Source organism: Oryctolagus cuniculus, chromosome 1 (genome assembly GCF_051225735.1).
Source record: "Oryctolagus cuniculus isolate XC-2025 breed Fujian yellow rabbit chromosome 1, ASM5122573v1, whole genome shotgun sequence".
Classification (NCBI taxonomy): Eukaryota; Metazoa; Chordata; class Mammalia; order Lagomorpha; family Leporidae; genus Oryctolagus; species Oryctolagus cuniculus.
The window spans coordinates 143,650,284-143,670,980 of NC_142867.1; the positions used below are offsets into that span (position 1 = coordinate 143,650,284).

General features: G+C 45.9%; 1 long non-coding RNA gene across 1 annotated transcript; it reads right to left on the reverse strand.

The window, feature by feature from the left end:
- Positions 1-5,417: 5,417 nt before the first annotated feature.
- On the reverse strand, positions 5,418-7,207 carry LOC149128679 (uncharacterized). Its single transcript, XR_016213472.1, has 2 exons — positions 7,089-7,207; positions 5,418-5,620 (listed from the first exon to the last, which is right to left on the reverse strand). It is a non-coding gene; the product is annotated as an uncharacterized LOC149128679 (long non-coding RNA).
- Positions 7,208-20,697: the final 13,490 nt, after the last annotated feature.

Genomic DNA, 20,697 nt, shown 5'->3' on the forward strand with positions numbered 1-20,697 from the left:
GACTAGAACCCGGGGTGCTGGTGCCACAGGCGGGGGGGCATTAGCCAAGTGAGCCGCGGAGCCAGCCAAAAGGAAACTTAGTTCTAATAAATATCAAGATGATCCTCAAATGAAGAATGTATATTATTTTCAAGTACTCAGAAAATTTTTATAACAGTGTTCTACGTATAAATCACAAAGGAGCAGTCTACAAATTTCAAAGAAGCAGTACTTTATGAATAATAGTTTTCTAATCAACCAAAAAGTAGGGCAAAAAAATGACAAACAAATTAGGAAAGTGATAATTGAGTTCCAAAGAATTAAAAATCGGTGCTTTTGGCTGTAAAAAAATTACCACCAATTTGGTGGGGTAAAACTGCAGAAATGCTTTCTCTGCAGTCCATGAGACAAGAGGTCTGCATCCAGTGTCACTGGGCTCTGCTCCCCCTGAAGACCCTAGCGGGGAGTTATTCTCTGCATCTCACAGCTCCTGATAGCTCTGCACACTGCTTGACTTGTGACTACCGCATCCTTCTTATCTCTTCCTCCTTTTCTGTTATTGTGAAATCTCTTTCTATTCCTGTTTTTTTAAAGATTTATTTATTTATTTGAAAGTCAAAGCTGTACAGAGAGAGAAGGAGAGGCAGAGAGAGAGAGAGAGAGAGAGAGAGAGAGAGAGAGGTCTTCCATCCGCTGGTTCACTCCCCAGATTGGCTGCAATGACCAGAGCTGCACCTATCCAAAATCAGGAGCCAGGAGCTTCTTCCAGGTCTCCCATGCAGGTGCAGGTGCAGGGGCCCAAGAACCTCCACTGCTTTCCCAGGCCATAGCAGAGAGCTGGATTGGAAGTGGAGCAGCCGGGACTAGAACCAGCACCCATATGGGATGGCAGCACTGCAGGCAGTGGCTTTACCTGCTACGCCACAGCGCCGGCCCCTCCACTTCTGTTTTAGAGGGGCCTATGTGATTGCACTCAGGGCGCACTCAGATCACTCAGGATAACCTCTCCATCTCAGGATCTTTCACTTAATCATAGCTGCAAAGATGTTCTTGCCATCTAAGGCAACAGTCACAGCTTCCAGGAATTAGGACACGGATACTTGGCAGGGAGAGGAAGTGCTACTCAGTGAAAGAAAGGAATCACAATGAGAATTGTGAGTGAAATTGTAAATTACATTTATCAAGACTTGTGGAATGCGGCCAAAATCACACCTAGAGGCAAATTTGTATCCTTAAATGCAAAGTGCCTTTTTGCAAATGAGCATTTAAAGTTAACCACTTGATTCAACGCAAGATGTTGAATTAGGAATCAAAATACTACCCTTCCAAAGTGAGAGGCCAAGATAGTTTTATGGGCAAGATTTTGGAAACTTTAAGGAACAAACATTTCCCATCTCATACAAGAGTTTAGATTTAAAAGAGTGAGCAACCCACTTGATTTAATCTGAGTAGCAATACCTTAACATGGAAACAAGGCAAAACAGTGCCAGGAAATACAGTTATAGCTCAATTCGACTTACAATAACAGACAGAAAACCCACTGTGGGTGAAGGTGGTCTCCTTTGTAGATAAAGGCAGCCAATGCACAGGTGAGTGTTTCTGGATAGGACTTCCAGAAAAATTCTTCAAAAGGAACAAACTCAGCTAGGAGGCCGGGCATCCTTCTCCCTCTCCTTTTGTCCTTCTGCTCAGAATCTGCATGTGATGGTTGGTGTGCCAGCAGTCATTCTGTGATCATGACTCAGCCTTGAGGACCTAAGCCATATGCTAGGATACTGGATCAGAGGTACAGAGAATACGACGGTGGCTATGCTCACGTACCCCAGATTTTTGTTTTTTAATTTTTATCATTTTTAAAAGATTTATTTATTTTACTTGAAAGCAGAGAGAGAGAGAGAGAGAGAGAGAGAGAGAGATTCCATCTGCTGGCTCACTCCCCAAATGGGCACAGCAGCTACGTCTGGCCCAGGCCAAAGCCAGGAGTCTAGAACTCTGTCCGGGCCTCCCACATGGGTGACAGGGGCCCAAGCCCCTGTCTACTGCTTTCCCAGGTGCATTAGCAGGGAGCTGGATTGGAAGTGGAGCAGCCAGCATCACAAGCAGTGGCTTAACCCATCGTCATCCCCCTTTCCCCCCAGACATTTTTAATATCACACTTTTAGACCAGCGCCATGGCTCAATAGGCTAATCCTCCGCCTGCGGCGCCAGCACACTGGGGTTCTAGTCCCGGTCGGGGCGCCGGATTCTGTCCCGGTTGCCCCTCTCCCAGGCCAGCTCTCTGCTGTGGCCAGGGAGTGCAGTGGAGGATGGCCCAAGTGCTTGGGCCCTGCACCCCATGGGAGACCAGGAGAAGCACCTGGCACCCGCCATTGGATCAGTGCAGTGCGCCGGCCGCGGTCGCCACTGGAGGGTGAACCAACGGCAAAGGAAGACCTTTCTCTCTGTCTCTCTCTCACTGTCCACTCTGCCTGTCAAAAAAAAAATCACACTTTTATCATTTTTAAACCACTATCATTTTGGGTTTATATTACTAGAAGATGAATCTCATCTTAACCAATGTAGAGTTCAGTAAATATTTATAACTAAAGCAAAGCATAGTTTTTAAAACGATTTATTCAGCACGGACAACCTAAATCAAAGATAACAAACTGTCAGGCTGCAGGTTGAATCCAAAAACTAAAGCAGGTTTTCTTTTCCAACACTGTTAATTCCCCAGAATGAAAAGCAGAACAACCTCACATCTCTCCTGCAATCGGGAGGGGTTAGCCACCAGTGGCCCCCATCCTTGCTGGTGTCAGCTGGTAGACCCCAGGCGGTGGCTATCCTTGTGACTTGGGTCAGGGGTTCCACTTTCAGTGGCATCTCCACCCACCCCACTTCCCACATTTGTAGGAGCTGCTTGGTCCCTATAGGCCATTGAGGGTGTGGCCCCAGATCTGAGCAGCATTAAGCCTGCTGCGAGGTTTTCGGCTGTGGTTTCTCAGGTTAATAAATCTACTGCGAGCCAGGACTGCTCGTATCATGCAACGTGCACTTTGCTTTGCATAGAACACGCACAGAGGTGAACTCAGCTGAACCCATCAACAGATCACAGCCCCCAGCTCTCAATAGCTCACAATGGAGAGACAGGGTCATATCAGGTAGCATTTTTAAATTAATTGTATGTGGATATGTAGTTATATAACCATAAAAGCAGGGTCAGCCTGCACTCGGCAAAGCCACGTGACTCCAACTTTTAAAGACAACAGAGAACCACCCCTGCTGGTCTCCCGCAAGGGGACCCGGATGGCGCAGCCCTTACCTGATGAGTTGCATTGATCACAACTCATGCAAGGGCTCAGAGGACAGGTGTTTTCGTGGGTCTCTCCGGAAGCTGTCCTGAGCTGAAGATTCCTGTCTGAGCAGCTGATTTGAGAGGTGAGACCATGATACAGCAGAAGGGAGCAGGACTTCGACGTAGGACAGCGAACTGTAAACAGCACGGAATTAAGCAGCTTCCCCTGAGGGAAGCTGAGAGATGAGGGAGCTGGGGTATTTATATGATGCAGGCTCACCGTAGTCCCAATATTTTTTTTTCTTGCAGACTAAATTGTGCATAATTGCAGATGAAAAGAAAGCCAAAAGCGAGTGATTGGAGGAGGGGAGGTGATCAAAGCAAAGCGGCAGCGCTGCCTAAAGCCACGTGTTACTGAGGCCACAGCACTGCCTGCTCTTCCCCTCTCCTCTCTGCACTCGCAACGCCCCTGTGCACACCGGGAGCCCGGCCCACCGCGCACGGCGGTTTCTGTCCCAGTGACAGACAGGCTTCGGGCAGTGGAAGGAATCTTCCAAGACATTTCCACATGGCACCCTTTGAAACTTCGTTTTTTTTTTTTAAGAATTTATTTATTTATTTGAGAGATAGAGTTCCAGAGAGAGAGAGAGAGAGAGAGAGAGAGAGGTCTTCCATCCACTGGTTCACTCCCCCAGATGGCCGCAGTGGCTGGAGATGTGCTGATCCAAAGGCAGGAGCCTGGAGCTTCTTTCAGGTCTCCCAGGTGGGTGCAGGGGCCTAAGCACTTGGGCCATCTTCTACTGCTTTCCCAAGACACAGCAGAGAGCTGGATCAGAAGAGGAGCAGCCAGGACTAGAACCAGTGCCCATATGGGATGTCGGTGGCGCAAGCAGAGGATTAACCTACTGTGCCACAGCGCCGGCCCCTAGAAACTTCTCTGTAATTGTCCAAGTCAAATCCAAATGACAGCGCTTTGGGAAGAGAAGAATATATTCCAATGAAGCAGTCAAGTGTGTCTGTGTGTCTACTTTCAAACACTCTGCTCCCCTTGGAATAAGAGAGGCTGAATAGAGAGCTTGCTTCTAAAAATCCAGCACTTGAGGTTCGAATCCCACCCCAGGCAAGCATGCCTGTCACATCACATACACCGAGTCCAAGTCCCCCTGTCTCCCAGGTTCCTGGTAGCCCTGCACTCTCGGATTGTCCTGTCCCCAGCTCCCACCCTCGGAAGCTGCTACAGATTTAGGAAACTGTGCCTTTTGGCTTCAATCCGGAGAGCAACCATTTCTGGCAAAGTCCTTGTGGTCCCGGAGGACCCATGGGAGCCCTCAAATATGTTCCAGGGAGAGAAATATGTCCTAGGAGACTTGAGATACATACAATTTAAAATCAGCCTCCCCTCTGAGAGGGGAAATTAGAAGTTCTGTCATCCGCCTTTGGGAACAAGGGCAAGCTCTCTGGCTCCACTGGGCTGTGGGTCCTGGGGCTCTGGCTTCCCTCTAAATTTAAAGTAAAGGAAAATCTTAGCTCATTTCACAAGGGATCCTTTCTTTTCTGGTTTGCACTTCCTGTCTCATGTGTGCAGAAAGCCAATATGACCGTGAAGAGACAAGAACTCGCACAGGCGAACTGATGGGGTGTTTGGACAGGGGCCAGTGCAGGTGGCTCACTGCTGTTCAGGTGAACCCTGCCGAGTGCAGGTCTTATTAATGATGGCAGAACTGCTCCCCAAACTGGTGCATACCCTTGGGGGAGGTGCTGTTAACCTGGCTTTCAGGGTGGAATTCTTGAATCCTATCAGATGCGCATGCGTGCGCATGCACATGCGTACACACACACACACACACACCAGAATTCAACCTTTGGGGGAATTTCAGCACTTTGCAAAATGAGAACATGTGCAGGATTTTTTTTTCTTTGTTGTGTTTTAGATCTTCCCTCTTCATCCCCCAACCCCAACCCCAGCCCCTGCTGTGAATCCATCACTCAAAACGTTTTTGGCCTTTTGTTTGATGTCCCATCATGAAGCAGAAATGTTAATTTCTTTATTGTGTGTGTGTGCATGTTTTGAAGCCACACAGATTCCCGTACATTTCCGAGTCCACAGACGCGTTATCCTATGACTTGACCTATAAAGCCTCAGGTCTGGAAATAGAAAATTCACTTGTGAACAGAAAGTTTATTTCTGGCCAAAGATCCCACATAAGAGCTTGAAAAGTTTCCCACTGTTGCTGAAATGGGAAGTCATGCGAAGATGTGCGTAAAACTGGAAATTTCTTGTCCATCCTAAAATACGTTCCTTTTGCCACGTGTGACCGTAACTGGAGCTTCTGCTGTTCCCAGCTCTCTCTGCTGCTCTCTTGTTCCCTGTAGGAATGAGACAGGTGGTTCAGCTGTGAGACTAACACTGTTTTTCAATGTCTGTACCCACAAGTAGTTAATTTAATATCCACACACTTGATTTCCTGGCTTCCAGTACTACTGTGTCTTAAATATGTGCTTAAAAAAAAAGGAATTGAGACAACTAACTGTCCTTTGTTGGTTCACTCCCTAAAATGTTTGTGATGACCAGAGCCAGGGGCCAGGAACTCAACCCAGGTCCCCCATGTGGGTGGCAGGAACCCAGTTCCTTAACCATCACTGTGGCCTCCTAGGATTTGCCTCAGCAGGAAGCTGGAATCATGGCCCCGAGCGAGAGATGGAACCCAAGTTCTCTGAGATGAGATGCGGGGAATCCTCACCAGTGTCTTAACTAGTGTCTTTATTTTTTTTTAATATTTGTTTATTTCAAAGTCAGAGTTATACACATAAAGGAGGAAGGGGAAGAGGAGGAGAAGGAAGAGGAGAGAGAGAGAGAGATCTTCCATCTGCTGGTTCACTCCCTACATGGCCGCAATGGCTGGAACTGTGCCAATCTGAAACCAGGAGCCAGGAGCTTCTTCCAGATCTCCCATGTGGCTGCAGGGACACAAGGACTTGGGTCATCTTCCACTGCTTTCCCAGGCCACAGCAGAGAGCTGGATTGGAAGTGGAGCATCTGGGACTTGAACCAGCGCCCATCTGGGATGCCGGCACTGCAGGTGATGGCTTTACCCACTACACCATAGCGCCAGCCCCATTAACCAGTAGTGTCTTAACCACTAGGCCAAATGCCAGCCCCCACATTTAAAAAAAATTCTGATTGTTATCTAAAGACCTAGAAAACAATGAAATACCTTTAGGGAGGAGATCACCTACTGATAGTGCATTTTGGTTACTCAGATACAAGTAATGTGGAAAACATTCACATAGCACCCTATCTCTTCCCCCTGTGGAGTCTGCTCTCAGCCATTCTGGAGAGTTCAGCCAAGAACAAGGCGTGCTGCGCACAGAGTGACCCGAGACCAGGACGGAGCGAGTTGCAAGGTTGGCCCGCTTGACAGAATGTTCCAGCCCAGTCTCGGTACCCAAACCTCGTGTGTGCCTACGGTGGGCCAGGTTTGCTTGCATGCCCTCCAGGCTGTGGAGGTGGCATCTGTCTGTCCCTGGGGCCTCTCCTGTACTCCTCCTTGCCCATCCCCTTCACACAGGTCGGTGCTGGATACGGATGAAGCAAGGATCCGTGGGAAGTGCCTTCGGCTGTGCCTCTGCTCCATGCAGATCGGCTTCTGCGTCTGGGGAGAGCGATTTTGTGCTCACCTGTGCTGGGCTCGCCCTAGTGGAACTGTGGACAGAATCTCCTGCTGCCCCTGGGTGGACCAGTTCACACTCCGCACACTGGCCTGGCTGATTGCAATCTGAGGACAGCTGGCTGGCTTCTTCTCCATCTACCGCCTCCCTTCCATCTCCGCCTCACCTCTTCCTCGTGCTCACATGTGGCTCCATGCGTCTCCAAATGAACTCGCGGGGTTGTGGCTTGCACGCTCATCGCCCACTTCTTGCTGCTCACCCTGGGAAAAGTGAGGGACTTGCTGGGGACAATAAACAGCCATTGAGCTACTGTGCAAAAAAACAAGCAAGCGACAAGGGCTGGCGGGGGCGGGGGCGGGGGGAGGAATCTACTGTCACCCAGCTGGCATATGGCCAGTGTCATGCACACCAGCATTGCAATCGGTGTGGCCAAGAAGGTCACGTGAGAGACACAAAGCCCTGGTGAACCTGCAAAACAAGATATGGTCACTTCAGGGAAGGTAGATCAACTGGTACTCACTTGTGATGAGAGTGACAATAACCACTTTTTGAATATTTATGACAGGAATCCTACTAGCTACTTCCTTATGTTGTTGCTAAGCCCCTCCCCCCAGCAATGATCTATTCTTCCTGTCCTCTTTCTCTCTCTCTCTTCTCCCCCACCCCCCAGTTCTATAACTGAAAGAACCAGGACTCTGAGGAATTAGGATGTGTGGTCAAGGTCCCAAATACATCACAACAGAGCTGGGATTTCAACCCGGATTTGCTGGGCTTCAAAATCTGTACCCTGTCTTGTATTCCTGTGAAGATAGCAGGGTGTAGCTCTTTCCTCCCTCCCTCCTGCCCTTCCTTCCTTCCTTCCTCTTTCTCTCGCTTTCTCTCGCCTTTCTTCTTTCATCGTTTTAAAAATTAATATGCACAAGTGGCTAGAAAATGCTGTTTTAAAAAAAAATTGCTTTATTTGAAAGGTAAAGTAGGGGCCTGTGCCGTGACTCACCTGGTTAATCTTCCACCTGCAGCGCCGGCATCCCATATGGGCGCCAGGTTCTAGTCCTGGTTGCTCCTCTTCCAGTCTAGCTCTCCGCTGTGGCCCGGGAGGGCAGTGGAGGATGGCCCACGTGCTTGGGCCCCTGCACCCACATGGGAGACCGGGAGAAGCACCTGGCTCCTGGCTTCGGATAGGCGCAGTGCCAGCTGTGGCGGCCATTTGTGGGGTGAATCAATGGAAGGAAGACTTTTCTCTCTGTCTCTCTCTCTCTCTCTCTCTCTCTCTCTCACTGTCTATAACTCTACCTGTCAAATAATAAAAAAAGAAAGGTAAAGTGGGTAAGGCTGGTGAAAAGGAGCAAGGAGCCAGAGAGGGAGGGAGGGAGGGAGGGAGGGAGGGAGGGAGGGAGGGAGAAGTTCCATCTGCTGGTTAGTTCTCCAAATGCCTGCAACATATGGGGATGGACCGGGCCAAAGCCTGGAGCACAGAACTCCATCTGGGTGTCCCTAATGGGTGGCAGGGACCTGGAAGATGCTTTTAAGAAAGTACACAGGGCTGGTTCTATGGTGCAACAGGTTAAACTGCTGTCTGCAGCGTAGACATCCCATATGGCCACTGGTTCAAGTCCCGGCTGCTTCACTTCTGATCCAGCTCTCTGCTAATGGTTTGAGAAAGCAGCAGATGATGGTCCAAGTGCTTGGGCCCCTGCGCCTCCATAGGAGACCTGGACAAAGCTCCTGGCTCCTGGTTTTGGCCTGGTCCAGCCTCAGCCATTGGGGCCATTTGGGGAGTGAGCCAATAGATGGAAGATGTCTCTCTCTGTGTCTCTTCCTCTCTCTCTCTGTGACTTGCCTTTCAAATTAAATAAATCTTTAGAGAAAAAAAGAAGGAAAGAAAAAAGAAAAAAAAAGCAGGTGCACATAAAGAGAAGCATAAACTTCTCTAAAACAGAAAAATAGAGAAGCTGCTATTTGGGTGCCAGTATCCCAGGTGAGAGCGCCTGGTCCAGGCCTTGGCATCTGCTTCCAATCCATCTTCCTGTTAATGCCTGGGAGGCAGCAAATAATGGCTTAAGTACTTGAGTCCCTACCACATTTACATGAATTCATATAAATGGGCTTCCTTGTTCCAGGCTTTGGCCTGGCCCAACCCTGGCAAATGTGGGTGTTTCGGGCATGAACTAGCAGACAGAAGGTCTCTCAGTTGCTCTTTTGCCTGTTCTGCCTTTCTAGTAAATAAATAAATGGTTTTTTTCCTTCTTTTTTTTAACTTTTATTTAATGAATATAAATTTCCAAAGTACGATTTATGGATTACAATGGCTTCCCCCACATACCGTCCCTCCCACCCACTACCCTCCCCTTTCCCACTCGCTCTCCCCTTCCATTCACATCAAGATTCATTTGAAATTATCTTATTATACAGAAGATCAGCTTAGTATACATTAAGTAAGGATTTCAACAGTTTGCTCCCACACAGAAACATAAAGTGAAAAATAATAGATGATTTTTTTAAAATGATGATGAAATCAGATCAGACCTATTGTCATGTTTAATCCCAGTGAGAGTCAAGTTGGGAGTTGATAATTTCTTTTTTTTTTTTATACAGAGGATCAGTTTAGTATACATTAAATAAACATTTCAACAGTTTGCACCCCCATAGAAACACAAAGTGAAATATATTGTTTGGGTACTCGTTATAGCATTAAATCTCAATGTACAGCACATTAAGGACAGAGATCCTACATGAGGAGTAAGTGCACAGTGACTCCTGTTGTTGACTTTACCAATTGACACTCCTGTCTATGGCATCAGTAATCTCCCTATGCTCCAGTCATGAGTTTCCAAGGCTATGGAAGCCCTCTGAGTTCTCCGATTCTTATCTTGTTTAGACAAGGTCATAGTCAAAGTGGAGGTTCTCTCCTCCCTTCAGAGAAAGGTACCTCCTTCTTTGATGTCCTGTTCTTTCCACTGGGATCTTACTCGCAGAGATCTTTTGCCAGAGTGTCTTGCTTTCCATGCCTGAAATACTCTCATGGGCTTTTCAGCCAGATCCGAATGCCTTTAGGGCTGATTCTGAGGCCAGAGAGTGCTATTTAGGACATCTGCCATTCTATGAGTCTGCTGAGTATCTCACTTCCCATGTTGGATCACTCTCCCCTTTATTTATTCCATCGGTTAGTGTTAGCAGGTACTAGACTTGTTTATGTGCTCCCTTTGACTCTTAGTCCTTTCATTATGATCAATTGTGAACTGAAATTGATCACTTGGAATAGTGAGATGGCATTGGTACATGCCACCTTGATGGGATTGAATTGGAATCCCCTGGTATGTTTTTAACTCCACCATTTGGGGCAAGTCAGCTTGAGTATGCCCCAAATTATACATCTCTTCCCTCTCTTATTCCCACTCTTATGTTTAACAGGGATCCCATTTCAGTTAATTTTTAACACTTAAGAATAACTGTGTATTAATTACAGAATTAAACCAGTCATATTACGTAGAACAGACAAAAAAACTACTAAGAGGGATAAATAAATGTTTTAAGGAAAGTATTTGACATGTAAGGGTAGAAGGTAAATGAACAGGGCACAACCTCCTTTCTCCAAGGATGAGGCTTGCGGCACCAAGAGTTCTCCAGGCCTTGCTGCTTGGGCTCAGTTAGACACTGAACAGTGAGGAATGTTCTCTGTTCTGAAATCCTAGGCTCGTGGAAGAAGCAACATATTGAATCATGGTGAAATTGTGTGTGTGTGTGTGTGTGTGTGTTTCAGCTTGTGAAAACCCTATAACAAAGATATGATGTCATAATGGGTGGACATGTACAGGTACTAGATTTATGGGATCCACCTAGAGTTTGCCAAGAGAGGAAGTTCCACCAGTAATCAGGGAATCAGCGACAATGAAGTTGAGAAAAGCTATTGGGGGTTGCTGTCACCATCATCCATGGGTAAGAAGCGAGTGTCATTTCTTGACCTTGCAAGTTCTGCCTACTAGCTGGGCTTGTATCAATGGGCAGCAGTGCTATAAAATTATTGAGTGCTCTGTGCATGTTTGGGGACACTGAAAGGGATGGCATTCGGGGCTGCGGTTTGGCCTAGTGGTTAAAATGGCAGTCAAGGTGTTTGTGTCTCACGTTATTTGCCTGGGTTCAGTTTCCAGTTCCAGCTCCTGACTCCTGGTTCCTGCTAATGCAGACCTCGGGGGGCAGCAGTGATGGTTTGAATAGTTTGGTTCCTCCAACATATTGGAGACCTGCATTGAGTTCTGGGCTCCTGGCTTTGGCCTGGTCCAACCCCAGCTGTTATTGTGTGTTTTGGTGAGTGAACCAAGAGATAGGATCTCTCCCTCTCCCTCTCTCTCTCTCATCTCTCTCTTTTTCTCTCCACATCTCAGATAAATAAATTAAAATTTCCAAAAAATTAAAAGACAGCATCAAAGTTTTCACTTTTAGATAATGTCTGGTGATAATTCACACTTCAATAAATAGATTTTTTCAAGAAGTTGAAGCTGGAATTAATAAGATGAGATAGTTTTGTTTCAATTCACTGTCCGGGCTCTCTGCAAGTTGAAGCTCTCCTGAGGCAGGAATAAGTGGCAGGACTAAAGCCAGCCACTGCTCAACAAGATTTATTCTTATACACACTGGATTGCAAAGACCTAATATAAAAAAAGGAAAATATGTCAATAGTTTTTAATATTTATTACATGTTGAAATGGGAATGTTTTTGGATATGTTGGGTTAAGCATAAAACAAGTGACTAAATTAATTTCACCTGTTTCTTTTTTCTGTTTCATAATATGGATGCTAGAAAATTTAAAGCTCCATCTATAGTTTGCCCTCTTATCTACTTTCATTGATACTTCAGGCTGTGATGCTTGGGACATTCTCATATTTTTTTTCTTTAAACAGGAATTGGGATAGTTTTCCAATAAGGGCACCTGCCCTTGTATAAAAGAAACCACAATCACCACGTGGGGATATAAAAGGAATGAAATTCCATTTTTTTATGGTTTGATTTGGTTTTGTAAAAGGAAAGATATGTAAGAAGTCACACTCAACCGATTTTACAATTAAGAACAGGAAGCATAAATATCTTTTTAGAAAGCTTGGCCAGAGATTCAGAATCCACTTCAACCCATGTACTGTATGACCAAGGGACATTGTGATGGGGGTGAGGGACGAGGACTTTGCCCAAGGAAGAAGGCTGGAGCACCCCCTTGACTTCCATTCTCCAAGCTCCAAGGAAGGGCCCCCACCTGCCCAGCTCAGAGCAAATGTGAAAATGCCTCCTCCTAGAATCGCTGCTCAATGCCTGTTCCTCTTCTGCAGGATTAGCAGTGGGGGCCAGGAGTGAGGCTGAGCCATCAGGAGTCCCTGCAGGCTTTCTTTCTGTAGCCTCATCGCCCAGACATTGACGCACTGTCCATTGACACACTGTCATTGACACACTGTCTATTGACACACTGTCATTGACACACTGTCCATTGATGCACTGTCCATTGATGCAGTGTCCTAAGCCACTGATAAGCACTCAAAGGCCTTGGGCAATGGTTTCCACCCCCCAATTTCCAACCCAGAGCTAGGAAATGAATTAAAAAGTGTTGGCTTAATTGCAACACTATCATTGCTGCTGTATATCTGATCAATGCTTATTGATTATAATTTGAGTCATTCTACAAAGGAAAAGAGAACAGTGAAAGAAGCTATTGACTTTTGAGGTGAATTAGCCCACATGGTTTTATTCTAGTTTACACTTGACTTTTCATAGATAACAAAACTGAGCCAGCAAGAGGTTGAATGGCTTTTCCTATGCACATCCCCGGCGGGGATTAGATTTGTTTGTAGTGTGCACCCCCTTCATCTCCAGTGCACCCCATATGCTGTACAATCACTCAAACACACGTAAACTCTCCCTGTGTCTTTCCAGGGCACTCTTGCTCACCGTGAACTCCCAGCTTTCAACTCTCTTTCCGAGCCTAGTAACTGTAACCCGCGTCCTGTTAATGTTGGCCAAGTTGGGTGCTTCCGTGGAGGCAGTTAAATTTGTTTGCAAACCTGCCTGTCCGTTGTTCTTAGTTATAATTATCTACTTTAATTAAACGCAGGGAGTAATGAATTTAGAGATTTTTCTCTAATAAAAATGAAGCTAAATGCTTTGAAGATATAGGAGAACCATAAATTTTAGAAAAAATACAAAGGGATTCTGATCTCATTATTTCATTGATTTTGATTTGAGATCTTACTCTATAAAAGCACCCTGGAAATTATAAATATTAAATATATTAATATTAGTAAATTAATAACCCTAACCTAATATTAATAAAAATAATAATAAAATAAAATAAAAATAAAATAATAATAAAATTAATAAAAATATAAATATTAAAATATTATGACCGTGGTTCATGTGCAGACATGACAGACAATGCAGGGACAGGCTTTAGCCTACAGGTGAATACGTCAGTTATGACGGCTGCATGCTGCTTCGGGTGCCTCCAGCTCCCAATCCAGCTTCCTGCTCATGCAGGTTCTGGAAGGCATGGGTGATGGCTCAAGTACTTGGGCTCCTACAACCTGCACGGAAAATCTGAATTGAGTTTCTGGCTCCAGCTTTGGCCCTGGCCCAGCACCAGCCCTTACAGGCATTTAGGGAGTGAACCAGCAAATGAGAGCTCTCTTTGTCTGTCTGTGTCTTTTCCTTGATCTGTCTGCTTCTCAAATAAATAAAATTGAAAAGAAAGATAATGCAGAACTCCCAAGTGTCCTCAAAACTAAGGAATGGTGCTGGCCTTATCACCAATGTTCACAAATGAATGCACATGTGTGTGTTTGCAAGTTAACAATGCAAATTTTATATTTTTATTTAGTGAGGATCCATAAATCTAACTTTTCTTATTTATCATATAAGACAAGAAGAAAGTTTCTACTGCAAAGTTAGAGAGGGAGAAAGTCACATGTATGTATTTTTTAAAGATGTATTTATTTATTTGAAAGTCAGAGTTACAGAGGAAGAGAGAGAGAGAGAGAGAGGTCTTCCACCTGCTGGTTTACTCCCTAGGAGGCTGCAATGGCCAGAGCTGCGCTGATCCGAAGTCAGGAGCCACAAGCTACTTTTGGGTCTCCCAAGTGGGTGCAGAGGCCCAAGGACTTGGGCCATCTTTCACTGCTTTCCCAGGCCATAGCAGAGAGCTGAATAGGAAGTGGAGCAGTCGGGACTTGATCCGGCGCTCATGTGGGATGCCGGTGCTGCAGGTGGTGGCTTTACCTGCTATGCCACAGCCCCAGCCCCTACATGTATATTTCAAAGTTTAAAAGACATTGAAGCTCAGCAAAGAATACCCCCTAATACTCCACTTTGAACTCCACACCGACAGAACCCAGAAGCAGCAAATGCAAAGAAGGGCTTTCTCTGAATTTCCCTTATCAAACCCGAGACAGAATGACCCAGGAGGGGCACAACTGCCTTCCAATTTCATTGAAATTTCATTAACCAAGGAAGAGAAAACTCATATCCTGGAGGAAAAGACTGAAAATCAAAGCCATCCAAACCACACTCAGTGCCCAGAGGAACTTTGCCCAAGGCCATTGTCCATTCTCTGGACTCATCCCCCCACCCCACAATTTACTCCCCCTCAAAAGTATCTTAAGCCCCAACTTCCCTCTCCCTGTGAAAAGGGTATTAAGCTTCAACCTTCTGGCCCTTCTTGGAGTTACGTGTTTTGCATGGCTCCCTTATACACTGGCATGTAAATAAATCTATATGCTTTTCTGCTTGTTAATCTATGGCCAGTTTAATTCGAATATTTAACCTAAAAGGGGGAAAATTGGGACTTCCTTGGAAAGATTAAGATTTTGAAATTCCTACCTGACTAAAGCAATCATTATAAAAATTCTTTTTGTCTAATTGAAAGGCAGACACACACACACACACACACACACATACACACACACAGGTCTTTCCTCATCTGGTTTATTCCCCCAGTTACCCACAATAGCCGGGACTGGACCATGTTAAAGCCAGAAGCTGAGAATTCAGTGCAGGTTTCCATGTGGATGGCACAGACCCACGTACTTAACCCATCGACTGCTGCCTCGCAGAGTACACATCAGCAGGAAGCTGGACCTGGAAGCTGAGACAGGACTCAAACCTATGCACTCTATTATGGGAATGTGCATGTCCCAAATGGTACGTTACCATTGCACCAGATGCCAGCCTCTATGGCAACCATTTTTTAAATCTTGATTTATTTATCTGAGAGAAAGAGAGGTAGAAACAGATAGGCAGAGAGAGCTTGCAATCTCTGGTTCATTCACAAAATGCAATTGTGGAATGGCAAAAGCTGGGCCAGGATGGAAACCAGTAGCTGAGAACTTCATTCAGGTCTCCCATGTGGGTGATAAAGATCTAATTACCTGATCCGTCACTGGTGCCTCCCAGCAGAAGTGGGGGGTTGGAGGTGGGACACTCAGATATGGAATATTAGTGTCTTCTTTTTAAGATTTTATTTATTTGGGCCGGCGCTGCGGCTCAATAGGCTAATCCTCCGCCTAGTGGCGCCGGCACACCGGGTTCTAGTCCCGGTCGGGGCGCCGGATTCTGTCCCGGTGGCCTCTCTTCCAGGCCAGCTCTCTGCCATGGCCAGGGAGTGCAGTGGAGGATGGCCCAAGTGCTTGGGCCCTGCACCCCATGGGAGACCAGGAGAAGCACCTGGCTCCTGGCTTTGGATCAGCGCGGTGCGCCGGCCGCAGTGCGCCAGCAGTGGTGGCCATTGGAGGGTGAACCAACGGCAAAGGAAGACCTTTCTCTCTGTCTCTCTCTCTCACTGTCCACTCTGCCTGTCAAAAAAAAAAAAAGATTTTATTTATTTATTTTTTTGAGAGGTAGAGCTACAGACAGACAGAAGGAGAGACAGAGAGAGAGGTCTTCCATCCACTGGTTTATTCCCCAAATGGCTGCAACGGCTGGAGCTGAGCCGATCCGAAGTCAGGAGCCAGGAGCTTCTTCCCTGTCTCCCACACGGGTGCAGGGGCCCAAGGACTTGGGCCATCTTCCACTGCTTTCTCAGGCCACAGTAGAGAGCTAGATTGGAAGTGGAGCAGCCGGGACTTGATCCAGTGCTCATGTGGGATGCTGGTGCTGCAGGCGGAGGCTTAGCCTACTAGCCGCAGCACTGGGCTGATATTGACGTCTTTATAACTAGGTTAAATTCTCACCCCTAAAACTCTATTTTATTTTAACTACTAAATCCAGAAAACAAAGCAAAGTGTTTTCCTACACTCACTTCCCTCTAGACATTTGAAGAACTGAAAGCAGAACATGAGTTGTGTTTCACTTGTCATGTTCTAGTTTTCTTGTTCCTTTCTCAAGATCAACCTTAGCGCTCGGAACCTAAGGTTTCCATCCATTGCCAGAAAGCAGTTCCCTTTCTTTCTTTTCTTTCTTTCTTTTTTTTTTTTTTTTTTTTTTTTTTGACAGGCAGAGTGGACAGCGAGAGAGAGAGAGACAGAGAGAAAGGTCTTCCTTTGCCGTTGGTTCACCCTCCAATGGCCGCCATGGCCGGCGTGCTGCGGCCAGCGCATCACGCTGATCTGAAGCCAGGAGCCAGGTGCTCCTCCTGGTCTCCCATGGGGTGCAGGGCCCAAGCACTTGGGCCATCCTCCACTGCACTCCCTGGCCACAGCAGAGAGCTGGCCTGGAAGAGGGGCAACCGGGACAGAATCCGGTGCCCCGACCGGGACTAGAACCCGGTGTGCCGGCGCCGCAGGTGGAAGATTAGCCTACTGAGCCACAGCATTGGCTTAGCAGTTCCCTTTCATATTAACTCTCCTGCTTCCAGAGCCAGCTCATTTTTAAAAAAGATTTATTTATTTACTTGAAAGGCAGAGGAGAGAGAGAGAGAGAGAGAAAGAGAGAGAGAGAGAGAGAGGTCTTCCATCCACTGGCTCACTCTCCAGATGGCTGCAAAGGCCGGAGCTGTGCCAATCTGAAGCCAGAGCCAAGAGCTTCTTCCGGGTCTTCCCATGCAGGTGCAGGGGCCCAAGGACTTGGGCCATCTTCTACTGCTTTCCCAGGCCACTGCGGGGAGCTGGATCAGAAGTGGAGCAGCCAAGACTCGAACTGGCGCCCATATAGGATGCCGGCACTGCAGGCAGCAGCTTTACCAGCTACACCACAGTGCCAGCCCCGTCTGAACTCCTGACAACAAACTCATGTTCTATGTGTTTTGAGCAAGTCGCAGAATCTGGAAAGTGAATTTTCTCAGTCATAAATGGGGAAAACAGTAATCCATTGCATAGATGAGATATTAAAAATCCTAAAGTAAAGCAAGAGGCACAGGACATTGAACTGGTTTGTGCACCTGAGCATGGATTTGTGAGTTGAGCCACCCCCAGAGCCGAGAGACATTTAGAGTGATTTAGGGGCTGCCATGCAGCTGGGTAATATTTATGGACAGCAAAGGCAGAGGGGAGCCACAGAGATGGCTCCACTCTTGACTTCTGCCTATCGGATCCTGGCTTGAACAGTTGGCTGCTTGTGGGTTGACGCAGGCTAGGCTGCTGTGATGGGCTGAGACCCGGCTTTCTGTTGTAAGGGTAGCTTGGGGTCTGCTTCACACTAAGCAAGGTTACAGCTTACTAGGTATGGAGAAACCTTTAGGCCAAAGTTAAGGAAATAGGACATTTGCAGCAGGCTTTTCATTTTTGAAGATTTTTCTAGTATCAGACCCGTGAGATGGCAATTGCAAGGCTCCTTAAAAGGAGTGAGGAGTCACTGAAAGCCATGTTCTGGAATCTTTTCTAAAAGATGCTCTCCTGGAGCCACACAAAATTGCACCCCCAAATACCAAGTGGAAGATAATGATTCAACCTGCAACTTTCCAATTTTAAGGAATGATCTTTAAAAAAAAAAAAGATTGGCCAGCGCTGCAGCTCAATAGGCTAATCCTCCACTTTGCGGCACCGGCACACCGGGTTCTAGTCCCGGTCGGGGCGCTGGATTCTGTCCCGGTTGCCCCTCTTCCAGGCCAGCTCTCTGCTGTGGCCCGGGAGTGCAGTGGAGGATGGCCCAAGTGCTTGGGCCCTGCACCCCATGGGAGACCAGGAGAAGCACCTGGCTCCTGGCTTCGGATCAGTGCGGTGCACTGGCCGCGGTGGCCATTGGAGGGTGAACCAACGGCAAAAGGAAGACCTTTCTCTCTGTCTCTCTCACTGTCCACTCCGCCTGTCAAAAAAAATTAAAATGTGACTTTCATCTAAATATAAAATGAACACATGGCTCAGATCTTTATCTTTCTATTAATTAGGGAGGGAACCAGAAAAATGTTCACAGGAAAATCCAGACTGAACACATAGCTTGTATAAGGGTCAGGAATGGCCAAAATATGTTGCTTTCTAGTTGCACAAATGGCTTCTTCTGTGGTGGCAAAGAAATCTTCTGTGGTGTGCAGATGGGGAGAGAAATCATTTGTTTCCACTGAACACAATGTGAGGAAACTTCAGAAAGTTCATGGAAATGGAATGAAAAGGCAAGTTCATTTTGATGCAAAACTTTTTGAAATCCATGCATACAAGGGGTCTTCATAAAAAAAGTCACAGAAAATGCCTATCATGAAAAACTATGCATGAATCTCAACTTTTTTTTTTTGCACCACAATAAGCTTATCTTCTAATTTCATTTTCCATGGTCTTTATGACATCCTCTTGTACTGCTGATTCTCATTATTTACTGATTCAGTACTCGTGAGATTGTGAATTTGCCCATAGTTATTTGTCACCCCCAGATCCATCCTTCTGGGGACATAGTAGACATTCTTGCTCTGCACAGGTGCAGAGCGGGTGAAGAACAGGTGTATCTTGGTGCCGCGTATACTCCCAGTTGAAGTGACAATGCGGCACTCTGCCTTCACATCTCAGCTCTCATGCTGTAAACCAGTGGCCCTTTTGTAACCTGCTCAGCGCCACATTTTTCTGCTTTTTGTTAGCGTTTTGGCCATTTAAAATATCTAGAGCATAGTCCTGGAGTGCTGTCTAACGTTCTCAGGACAAGAAAGGCGTGAGGTGTCTTATAGAGAAAACGGCACTTTTGTAGAGCAGTTGACCATGAGTTCAATGTTAATGAATCAATAAGGCACATTAAATAAGACACCTTTGAATAGACATACATAAATCAAGGCTATGCGTTCATTGATTGGTGACCATGTGATACCAAAGGCTTCAAGGAAACCAACCCTGGATCTTCCCTAAGAGCAGTGGCTCACGATGCGTTCATTCAGTATTCATGGAACCTTATAGAACTTCAGAGAACATAACCTCTATGAGCAGTGAGACTGCATTTGTGTGTTTAGAGAAGAATCACTTACGAATTGTAAAGTAGCTCAGAGACCAATATCTTAGAAGAGTACTTGAAACAGGACATCCAGTAATCTTTTTGCCCATTTCAAAACTCTATCACATTTATTTCCTGACATAAATACTTTTCAAGATCAGTCTATTCAATTAAGTACAATAAACAGTTGATGTTAGCCTAAGAAATATACTCTTTGAAAACGTCTATTGCCTACCAAAACTGAATCCTCTTACATTTAAAAATAATGGATCTCACTTAGAGTCTTGCTTGCAATACTAGTAGTTCTATGATTTCATCAAGAAATTATGAGGTGGATAGCCATTTTTTTTTTTTTTTTGCAAAAGGAGAAACACACACTCTATAATGCTTAAGAGGTCACAAATGGAAAAGTGTGTTGGATTCAACTCATCTGCGTCCAAAATCATGGCTCTTTCTATGCAAAAATAATTTCTCTGTGGTTTAGTGAGTGTCAGGGAAGCCATTTGTCTCACCTTTTCCATTTGGGGAGGGGTAAAGATGGGAAGGTTCAATTCATAATCTCAGTGTGCTAAGTCAACATCTCTAAGGAGCTATTTTCCTTTGCGCATTTGTTTGTCTACACTTTAACTTTGTTATTTTTTCCATGGAAAGGGCAAAGAAAAGGAGCCTTGTTGTGGTTGGCTTTAAGAGGGAAAATAAGTGACAAGACTGGCGAATCTAAGAAATGCTCAGAAAGTCAGAAGCTGAGAGTCTGAGAGTTTAACAAATTCCTGATACACGTGTATAGTTCAGTGTTTTTGGCTGTTTTCTAGTCTCTGTGTTTCTTCTCTACAAGTGAAGCAACGGCTTACATAACCATCGATTCTTTTTGCTTTTCAGATCAGTGACAGGTATTTAGTAGCTGAAATAATTGGTCAGAAGTGACAAAACCAATGTCTCAGTCTCTCAGCTCTCCATCTTTAGATATCTGGCTGTGTGCTCGTCAAAATTTTTTTTCCTAGGTCTATGAGCACTGTGTGGTTTTGAGTAAATAGGTGGGGAGAGAGAGAGAGAGAGAGATGAGGTGGATGACACGTGCGTAGCTACATACAAGGGAGCCTCAGAGAATTCATGAAGAACCTGAAAAGACGATGCAGGACACTTTTGTACCAAAATTTTTCCACAAATTTTTTTGAAGTACCTCCATAAATATGTAAGCACGTAATCTACAAACAGTAACACTGAATGACTCCTGCATTCTGTCTGGTCCTCCTTGGCCTGACCTACAGAATACCACAGGACCTGTTTTTGCTCCAAGCATGATGAACAGCCTGACTCTCCATCTTGTATCTAAGGGACACGCTGACAAATCCATGGTTAGCATTCCTCCCAAGAAACATGCAACAGTGCAGGGCTACCGAGTCCTCAAGGTGTCAGAAAATCAGTAATTCCATAGAGAACACCAAGGAGAGATTTCTAG